This window comes from Chroicocephalus ridibundus, unplaced genomic scaffold (assembly GCF_963924245.1).
Source record: "Chroicocephalus ridibundus unplaced genomic scaffold, bChrRid1.1 SCAFFOLD_657, whole genome shotgun sequence".
NCBI lineage: Eukaryota > Metazoa > Chordata > Aves > Charadriiformes > Laridae > Chroicocephalus > Chroicocephalus ridibundus.
Genome location: NW_026961752.1, coordinates 1 through 11,039, shown reverse-complemented (window position 1 = coordinate 11,039; position 11,039 = coordinate 1).

The window sequence follows — 11,039 nt, the reverse complement described above, 5'->3', positions numbered from 1 at the left end:
TGTCAGGGGGGTGTTGGGGTGTCAATGGATCGGGGGGTGTCACAGGGGAGTATTGGGGTGTGAGGGGTTGTTGAGGTGCTGGGGGGTGTCGGGGGGGTGTCAGGGCGTGTCGGGGTGTTGGTGCACCGGGGGTGTCAGGGGGGTGTATTGGGGTGTTGAGGGTTGTTGAGGTGGTGGTGGGGTGTCATGGTGTTGGGGGTGTCGGGGTGCAGGGGGCTGTTGGGGAGTCGGGGGGTTGCTGGGGTGTATTGGGGTGTCAGGGGGTGTTGTGCCAGGGGTGCATCGGGGTGTCGGGCGGGTAGGGGGGGTGTCAGGGGGGGTTGGGGTGTCAGGGGTGCGGTGTCGGGCTGCGTCAGGGTGTTGGGGGGTGTCAGGGCGTCGGGGTGTTGAGGGGGTGTCAGCAGGTGTCAGGGTCTGTCACGGTGTTGGCGTGTCATGGGGCGGTTGGGGTGTTTTGGGGTGCTGGGGGGTGTCGGGGTCCTGGGGTGGGGGGATGCTGGGGGTCTGTCGGGGGTATTGGGGCGTTGGGGGGTGTCAGGGGTCTGTCGGGGGAGGTATTTGGGGGGGTGTTGGGGGGTATTGGAGGGGGTGTCGGGGGTCTGTCATAGGGGCACTGGGGGGTGTCGGGGGGGTTATTGTGGGGGGTGTTGGGATGTCGGGGGTATTTGGGGGGGTGTCAGGGGTCTGTCATAGGGGCATTGGGGGGTGTCGGGGGGGCTATTGGGGGGGTTGTTGGGGTGTCGGGGGTATTTGGGGGGGTGTCAGGCTGTCGGGGGGTGTCAGGGGTCTGTCATGGGGGTACCGGGGGGCACTGGGGGGGTGTCGGGGGTCTGTCTGGGGTATCTGGGGGGGTGTTGGGGGGTCTCAGGGGTCTGTCGGGGGGGTTATTAGAGGGGTGTTGGGGTGTCGGGGGTATTGGGGGGGGGGTGTCGGGGGGGGTGTCGGGGCTCTGTCGGGGTGTCGGGGGGTGTTTGGGCTCTGTCGGGGGGGTGCCGGGGGTCTCTCGGGGGTATCTGGGGGGGTGCCGGGGCTCTGTCGGGGTGTCCCCCCCCCGCTCACCTCTCACGCTCCCCGCCGCATCCCGCCGCCGCCGCCGCCGCCGGTCACTGGGACACGGGCACCGGCGCCGGCCACGCCCCGTCCCGGAACAGGCCACGCCCCCTCCCTGCAAGACCACGCCCCTCCGCCGCAGGCCACGCCCCCTCCCGGCACCGGTCACGCCCCCGCCCACCACGACACCCACCCCACCCCCCCCCCCCCCATTGCCATCGCCAGCCTGTCGCGACAGAGGCGACACGGCCGGGACCGTCCCCCCGGACCCCCCCCAAAGCCCTCCAATACTCCATCGTCCCCCCCCCGGACTCCCCAACCCCCCCAGTTACCCCCCAGTCCCCCCAAAACACCCCCAGACCCCCCCCAGTTACCCCAGAGCCTCCCCCAGTTACCCCAGCTCCCCCCAAAATCTCCCCAGACCCCCCTTCTACGGGGCAGGAGACCCGGGGAGGGGGGGGGTTATGGGGCAGGAGGTGGGTGTGGGGAGCAGCTGTGGGGCAGGAGACCGGGGTGGGGGGAGCGGGGATTTGGGGGTGCTGGTAGGGGGGAAACCCACACCCCACACTTGGGGGGCTGGACCCTCGCGGGGGTGGACGGGACACACCGCGACGTTGAGGTGGGACCCACGGAGGTGACGCCGTGTTGGGGGGCAGCCTCGCCCCCCCCCCCCCCCCACCTCGTTAGGGGCCGCGGCTCGTTAGGGGCGTAACGAGCGCCAGGTCTCGGCCGCTGCCAGGCCCTGGGTGGTTGTGCCCGGGCAGGGACGGGCAGGGACGGGCAGCGGCCCGAGGACAGGCGGCGGTGGCTGCACGGGCTAACGAGCCTCCTCGTTAATCAGCCGGGCAGCAGCAGACGGCTCCTGCCTGCGGGTCACGGCAGCGGCAAGGAGTGATGGCGGGCAGGGGCGCAGGCAGAGGAACAGGCGCAGGCAGAGGAACAGGCAGGAGCCATGCACAGGCAGAGGTGCAGGCAGAGGAACAGGCAGGGGAACAGGCAGGAGCCATGTACAGGCAGAGGCACAGGCAGAGGCACAGGCAGGAGCCATGTACAGGCAGAGGCACAGGCAGAGGCAGAGGCACAGGCAGAGGCAGAGGCACAGGCAGGAGCCAGATACAGGCAGAGGCACAGGCAGAGGTACAGCCAGAGGTACAGGCAGGAGCTAGATACAGGCAGAGGCACAGGCAGAGGCACAAGCAGCAGCCATGTACAGGCAGAGGCACAGGCAGAGGCACAGCCAGAGGTACAGGCAGGAACCATGTACAGGCAGGAGCCATGTACAGGCAGAGGCACAGGCAGAGGCACAGGCAGAGGCACAGGCAGGAGCCATGTACAGGCAGAGGCACAGGCAGAGGCAGAGGCACAGGCAGAGGCAGAGGCAGAGGCACAGGCAGGAGCCAGATACAGGCAGAGGCACAGGCAGAGGTACAGCCAGAGGTACAGGCAGGAGCTAGATACAGGCAGAGGCACAGGCAGAGGCACAAGCAGCAGCCATGTACAGGCAGAGGCACAGGCAGAGGCACAGCCAGAGGTACAGGCAGGAACCATGTACAGGCAGGAGCCATGTACAGGCAGAGGCACAGGCAGAGGCACAGGCAGAGGCACAGGCAGGAGCCATGTACAGGCAGAGGCCGTGCACAGGCAGAGGCAGGAACAGGCCGATCAGTTCCCTCCCGGTGGGTTTCTGCACGTTTCCCCCATTGTCCGTACCCACATTTTAGCCCCTTTTCCCCAAAACCCCTCAATTCTCCGAGGTTTCTCCCCGGTCTCCGCCCCTGCCCCAGCCCCGCCAGCCACTGCGTTACCGGTAGCCCACGCTGGCGGCCGCGCTGGCCACCCGGGCGACGCCGCCGGCCGGCGCTCAGCCCCGTGTTCCTGCAAAATTGGGGAATTCCCCCCAAAAAACGGTGCAGAGGGGCGGATCGCGCGGGCGCAGCCCGGCGGATCCAGGGCCGGGAGCGGATCCAGCTCCTCCGCGAGAGGCTCAGAAAGCGGAAAAGCCAATTTCCGATGCTTAAAAGCCAGTTTACGGGAGCTTGAAAGCGAGTTTGCGAAGCCCACGGACCTCCCCGACCCTCGCCTGGAGGGCGGCTCCCCCCGACGGCGGTTAAAAATCATTCGATTTCGTCGAATCCCGTTAAAACACGGCCCCGCTCAGCACCGCGCCCCGTGAAACCCCCCTTTTTCCAGCGATAAACCCGGATCTGGCTCCTCTGTGCAACATCCCCATCGAGACGCGGGGGCCGAGAGGTGAATGAATCGGGGGGGTTTGGGGTTTGTTTTTTTTTGCCCAGTTCTGCGCAGAAAAGGCGATAATTTGCGATTCCCGGCGGGAAACACTCGGGGGTTTTTTTTCGTACAAAGAGGTAACGAAGGGAAAAATCACCTCGAAACAGCCGCTTGCTCCCTCGCCATCAAAGAAAAACTCGTTTGCGCCCGTCCGGCTCGTTACACTCAGGCGGTCGCAGGTCGATGCGTAAAGCTTTCTCCTACGGGACGGTTTTTATTAATATTAATAAAATTATCCAGCGGGCTGCGCCCCCAGCCCGCCGCCCGCCACCACTTACCACGAATTTCACTGTTCATTTCGCTCCGCGGGGAGCAGCGGCCGAGTCCCAGCCCGGATCAGTGACGAGGCCTCTTTCTTTGAGGGACTTTCTCCATTTTGTGGCGTTTTGACGCTTTCGGGCGCCCGAGGGACGGCAGAGGAGCCGCCCCGCTGACGCCGCGGCGTTGATTACGGCCGATTTAATTAAGCCACGGCCGCCGCCGCCGCCCGCCGATGAGCCGCCGTGAGGAGCCGGGCCGCCTCGACGCGCGCTAATTGATCCCCAATCGCTCATTACCTCAGGCGGGATCCGCCATGACGGGGCTGAGCCGGGGGACGGGCCCGGCCGCCATGACACGTCCCTGGCCGCCGTGACACGTCCCCGGGGCTCAGCTCCCACCACCGGGGGGGTCCCCGGGAGGCGGCGGGGGGGGGGTTTTGGGGGGTTTTTAGGAGATTTTAGGGGGGTTTTTAGGGTATTTCGGGGGGTTTTGGGGAGGCCGAGGCCGCCCCCCGCGCTCCCCTCAGCGCCGCTTTCGCGCCTTTTCCCCTTCCCGCCCTTTCGGCGGCGCAGCCCCGCGCGCGTGCGCGGCGCGGCCCCGCCCCCTCCGGCTCTCGCCCCGCCCCTCGGGGCGCCGGCCCCGCCCACCTCCCCCCCACCCCCCGCCTCTCGGCCAATCGCCGCCGCCCCCCGGCTCCTCGCCCCGCCCCCCGCCGGCGCGCGCGGGGCAGGGGGCGTGGCCGCCGCCGGCGCACGCGCGGTGTCAATGTCAGCGGCGGGCGGCAGGTCAGGGGGAGCGGGGGGGGGCCGGGACCCCATAGACCCCCCCACAGCCCCCCGCAGCCCCCCCCCGGCGCCCCATAGACCCCACACAGCCCCCCATAGCCCCCCCACGGCACCCCATAGCCCCCCCCCAACCCCCCACTGCACCCCATAGCCCCCCCATGGCACCTCATAACCCCCCCATAACCCCCCACTGCACCCCATAGCCCCCCCATGGCACCTCATAACCCCCCCTGCACCCCATAACCCCCCCCATAACCCCCCACTGCACCCCATAGCCCCCCCATGGCACCCCATAACCCCCCCATAGCCTCCCACAGCCCCCCCCCCGGCACCCCATAGACCCCACACAGCCCCCCATAGCCCCCCCATAACCCCCCACTGCACCCCATAACCCCCATAACCTCCCCCCCATAACCCCCACAGCACCCCACAGCCCCCATAACCTCCCCCCCATAGCCTCCCATAGCCCCCCCATAACCCCACACTGCACCCCATAGCCCCCCCCTGCACCCCATAGACCCCACACAGCCCCCCATAGCCCCCCCACTGCACCCCATAGCCCCCCCATAGCACCCCATAAGCCCCCCATAGCCTCCCATAGCCGCCCCATAACCCCCCACTGCACCCCATAGCCCCCCCATAGCACCCCATAAGCCCCCCATAGCCTCCCATAGCCGCCCCATAACCCCCCACTGCACCCCATAACCCCCATAACCCCCCCCTGCACCCCATAACCCCCCACTGCACCCCATAACCCCCATAACCCCCCCCTGCACCCCATAACCCCCCCCTGCACCCCGTAGCCCCCCCCATGGCACCCCATAGCCCCCCCATAACCCCCCACTGCACCCCATAACCCCCCACTGCACCCCATAGCCCGCCCATGTCACCCCATAGCCCCCCCATAACCCCCCACTGCACCCCATAACCCCCCACTGCACCCCATAGCCCGCCCATGTCACCCCATAGCCCCCCCATAACCCCCCACTGCACCCCATAGCCCCCCCATGGCACCCCATAGCCCCCCCATAGCCCCACACTGCACCCCACGGCGCTCCATAAGCCCCCACAACCCCCCTGCACCCCATAACCCCCCCCCTGCACCCCACAGCCCCCCCGTAACCCCCCATAACCCCCTGAAAGCACCCCCCGAACCCCCCCATAGCCCCCCCCGCACCCCTTAACCCCCCCACTGCGCCCCTGAGCCCCCCCCATGGCACGGCTGAGCCCCCCCGTTACCCCCCCCCACACCCCCCCGCACCCCAGTGCTCCCAGTGCCCCCCCCATCACACCCCCAGTGCTCCCAGTGCCCCCCCATCGCCCTCGTGCACGTGCCGTGTGCCTTACTCGCGTGTCTGCATGCACACGCGTGTGCCCCCAGCCCTCCCACGTGTCCATTTGCACACGCGTGTGCCCTGGTGCATCCACGTCCCTGCACACGCGTGTGTCCTGAGCCCTCGCATGTCCCTGCACACGCGTGTGCCCTGAGCCCTTGCACGTCCCTGCACACGCGTGTGCTCTGAGCCCTTGCATGTCCCTGCACACGCGTCTGCCCTGAGCCCTCGCACGTGGCTGCACACGCGTGTGTCCTGAGCCCTCGCATGTCCCTGCACACGCGTGTGCCCTGGTGCATTGCATGTCCCTGCACACGCGTGTGCCCCGAGCCCTCACATGTCCCTGCACACACGTGTGCCCTGGTGCATCCACGTCCCTGCACACGCGTGTGCCCTGAGCCCTCGCACGTCCCTGCACACGCATGTGCCCTGAGCCCTTGCACATCCCTGCACACGCGTGTGCTCTGAGCCCTCGCACGTGTCTGCACACGCGTGTGCCCTGAGCCCTTGCACATCCCTGCACACGCGTGTGCCCTGGTGCATCGCATGTCCCTGCACATGCGTGTGCTCTGAGCCCTCGCATGTCCCTGCACACACGTCTGCCCTGAGCCCTCGCACGTGTCTGCACACGCGTGTGCCCTGAGCCCTCGCATGTCCCTGCACACGCGTGTGCTCTGATTCATCGCATGTCCCTGCACACGCGTGTGCCCTGGTGCATTGCATGTTCCTACACACGCGTGTGCCCGGAGCCCTTGCACTTCCCTGCACACGCGTGTGCTCTGAGCCCTCACATGTTGCTGCACACGTGTGTGCCCTGGTGCATCACACGTCCCTGCACACGCGTGTGCCCTGGTGCATTGCATGTTCCTGCACACGCGTGTGCCCGGAGCCCTTGCACGTCCCTGCACACGCGTGTGCCCTGAGCCCTTGCATGTGTCTGCACACGCGTGTGCCCTGAGCCCTCGCACGTCCCTGCACATGCGTGTGCCCCGAGCCCTCCCGCGTGTCCGCTTGTGCACGCGCGTGTGCCCCGGCTCCCTTGCACGTCCCTGCACACACATGCGCCCCGACGCCCCCCGCCCCCCTCCGTCCCCGCGTCTGCTTGCACACGCGTGTGAGGGAGCCCCTGTACACGCCCGCACACGCGTGTGCCCCCCCACACACACACACACGCCCCTTCGCACACGCGTGTGCAGGATGCTGCGCGTCGGCCGGGCGGTGACGACCTCGCGGCCCTCGCCGGCGGCGTGGGCGACGTCACGGGCGGCGCGGGTGACGTCACAGGCGGCGCGGGTGACGTCACGGGCGGCGGCCCCCCCCCGCGCCCCCCCTGGCGTCCCTGCGCGCGGCCCTGGGGCGGCTGCGGGGGCGGCGGCGCCTGGAGGTGCCCCCCGGGTGGGAGCAGGAGTTCAGGGACACCTTCGTCCCCCTCTCGCGGGAGCAGCTGCAGCACCTGCTGCTGACGGTGGGCACAGGGACACGGGGGGACAGGGGGACACGGGGGGACACGGGGACACGGGGGGACAGGGGGGACACAGGGACATGGGGGGACAGGGGGGACACAGGGACATGGGGACAGGGAGACACAGGGGGACAGGGGGACACGGGGACAGGGGGGACACGGGGACACAGGGGGACAGGGAGACACGGGGACACGGGGACATGGGGACAGGGAGACACAGGGGGACAGGGGGACACGGGGACATGGGGACAGGGAGACACAGGGGGACAGGGGGACACGGGGGGACACAGGGACACAGGGAGACATGGGGACAGGGAGACACAGGGGGACAGGGACATGGGAGGACACAGGGGCACAAGGGGACACGGGGGGACACGGGGGGACAGGGGGGGACAGGGGGGGACAGGGACACGGGGAGACACAGGGGGACATGGGGACGGGGGGGACACAGGGACACGGGGACATGGGGACAGGGAGACACAGGGGGACAGGGGGACACGGGGAGACACAGGGGGACAGGGGGACATGGGGACACGGGGGGACACAGGGGGACACGGGGACACAGGGACAGGGAGACACGGGGACGGGGACATGGGAGGACACAGGGGCACAAGGGGACACGGGGACACGGGGGGACACGGGGGGACATGGGGACACAGGGACACAAGGGGACACAGGGGGACGTGGGGACAGGGGGGACGTGGGGACAGGGGGTGGGGGGGGACAGGGGACACGGTGACACCCGGGGGCACGGGGAGGGCACAGGGGACGTGGGGGACACGGGGTCACACGGGGACACCTGGGGTCACACGGGGGGGACAAAGGGGGGTGGCACCTGGGGACACCCCCCACCCCCGCCCCCGCGGGACCCCAGACCCCTCCCCCCCCCACCTGTGACCCCAATGACCACGTGACCCCCGTGACCCCGTGACCCCCGTGACCCCCGTGACCCCAATGACCCCGTGACCCCAATGAGCCCCATGACCCCAATGACCCCTGTGACCCCCGTGACCCCCGTGAACCCAATGACCCTGAGACCCCTGTGACCCCCGTGACCCCAATGACCCTGTGACCCCAATGACCCCGTGACCCCAGTGACCCCTGTGACCCCAGTGACCCCCATGACCCCCATGACCCCCGTGAACCCAATGACCCTGTGACCCCTGTGACCCCAATGACCCGTGACCCCATGACCCCGTGACCCCAATGAGCCCATGACCCCAATGACCCCTGTGACCCCCATGACCCCCGTGACCCCCGTGACCCCAATGACCCTGAGGACCCCCGTGACCCCAATGAGCCCGTGACCCCAATGAGCCCCATGACCCCAATGACCCCAGTGACCCCCATGACCCCCATGACCCCCGTGACCCCAATGACCCTGAGACCCCTGTGACCCCAATGAGTCCCATGACCCCCGTGAACCCAATGACCCCGTGACCCCGTGACCCCGTGACCCCCAGGAGTTCCACTCCTCGGGGCCGTTCCCGCGCCGCCTTCTTGGCCTTCGCCGCCCGCCTGGACCAGGCCCTGCACCCCCGGTACCACCGGTACCACCTGCACCTGCAGGTAGGGGGCAGCCCGGGGCGCTGTGGGGCAGAGCGTGTCTCTGTGGGGCAGCAGCGGGCACTGTGGGGCTGCGCTGGGCGCTGTGGGTCAGAGCTGGGCGCTACGGGTCAGGCCTGGGTGCTGTGGGGCCAGGGCTGTGGGTCAGCACTAGTCACCGTGGGTCAGTGCTGGTCGCTACGGGTCTCTGTGGGTCTGGGCTATGGGTCTCTGTGGGTCGCTGTGGGTCTCTGTGGGTCACTGTGGGTCGCTGTGTGTCTCTGTCGGTCTCTCTGTGGGTCGCTGTGGGTCGCTGTGGGTCTCGCTGTGGGTCTCGCTGTGTGTCACTGTGGGTCTGGGCTATGGGTTGCTGTGGGCCTCTCTGTGGGTTGCTGTGGGTCGCTGTGGATCTCTCTCTGTGGGTCTCTGTGGGTTGCTGTGGGTCTCGGTGGGTCTCTCTGTGGGTCGCTGTGGGTCTCTGTGGGTCTCTCTCTGTGGGTTGCTGTGGGTCACTGTTGGTCTGGGCTGTGGGTCTCTCTCTGTGGGTCGCTGTGGGTCTCTGTGTGGGTTGCTGTGGGTCGCTGTGGGTCTCTCTGTGGGTCTGGGCTGTGGGTCTCTCTGTGGGTCGCTGTGGGTTGCTGTGGGTCTCTCTCTGTGGGTCTCTGTGGGGTCTCTGTGGGTCGCTGTGGGTCTCTGCAGGTCGCTGTGGGTCTCTGTGGGTCTCTCTGTGGGTTGCTGTGGGTCTCTGTGGGTCTGGGCTGTGGGTCTCTGTGGGTCTCTCTGTGTGTCTCTGTAGGTCTCTCTGTGGGTCTCTGTGGGTTGCTGTGGGTCTCTGCGGGTCTCTCTGTGGGTCGCTGTGGGTCTGGGCTGGGGGTCTCTCTGTGTGGGTCTCGCTGTGGGTCGCTGTGTCTCTCTGTGTGTCTCTGCGTGTCGCTGCATGTCGCTGTGGGTCGCTGTGGGTTGCTGTGGGTCGCTGTGGGTCTCTGTGTGTCTCTGCGTGTCGCTGTGGGTCGCTGTGGGTCTCGCTGTGGGTCTCGCTGTGGGTCGCTGTGTCTCTCTGTGTGTCTCTGCGTGTCTCTGCGTGTCGCTGTGGGTCGCTGTGGGTTGCTGTGGGTCGCTGTGGGTCTCGCTGTGGGTCGCTGTGTCTCTCTGTGTGTCTCTGCGTGTCTCTGCGTGTCGCTGTGGGTCGCTGTGGGTTGCTGTGGGTCTCGCTGTGGGTCTCGCTGTGGGTCGCTGTGTCTCTCTGTGTGTCTCTGCGTGTCGCTGCGTGTCGCTGCGTGTCGCTGTGGGTCGCTGTGGGTCGCTGTGGGTCACGCCCCTCTCCCCTCCCCCCCAGGCGCTGTACGGCCCCATCGACCCCGACGGGACACGGAGCTCGCGGCGGCGCCGGGGGCGGGGCCGGGGGCGGGGCCGGGGGCGGGGCCGGGGGCGGGGCCGGGGGCGGGGCCGGGGGCGGGGCCGGGGGCGGGGCCGGGGGCGGGGCCGGGGGCGGGGCCGGGGGCGGGGCGGCGCGCGCGGCGCGTGCTGGCGGCGCTGGGCCCGCTCCTGGCCGAGGCCAATTTCCAGCGGCTGCCGGAGGCCGCCATCGCCTTCGCGCTGCTGGTGCAGCACCCGGGGGACGAGGTGCAGGTGCGGGGGGGCCGGGGGGGGCTATAGGGGGGGTGTGGGGGGGGGGGGCACGGGGGGGACGAGGTGCAGGTGCGGGGGGCGGGCCCGGGGGGGGCCATGGGGGGGGGTGTGGGGGGGGGGATGGGGGACGAGGTGCGGGTGCGGGGGGGGGCCATGGGGGGGCCCTGGGGGGGGGTGTGGGGGGGGGGGGCACGGGGGGACGAGGTGCGGGTGCGGGGGGGGGCCGGGGGGGGCCATGGGGGGGGTGTGGGGGGGGGGGATAGGGGACGAGGTGCGGGTGCGGGGGGGGACATGGGGGGCTATAGGGGGGGGGGTGGGGGGGGGGCACGGGGGGGACGAGGTGCGGGTGCGGGGGGGGGGCCATGGGGGGGCCCTGGGGGGGGGTGGGGGGGGGGGGGGCACGGGGGGGACGAGGTGCGGGGGGGGCCACGGGGGGGCGAGGGGGGCCGTGAGGGGGGGGGTGTGGGGGGGGGATGGGGGACGAGGTGCAGGGGCGGGGGGGGGGCCCTGGGGGGGTGTGGGGGGGGGGATTGAGGGGGTGTGTGGGGGAGGATGGGGGACGAGGTGCGGCTGCGGGGGGTGCGGGCGGGGGGGGGCCATGGGGGGGGTCCATGGGGGGTGTGGGGGGGGGGGGGGATCGGGGGGGACGAGGTGCAGGTGCGGGGGGGGGGGGGCCATGGGGGG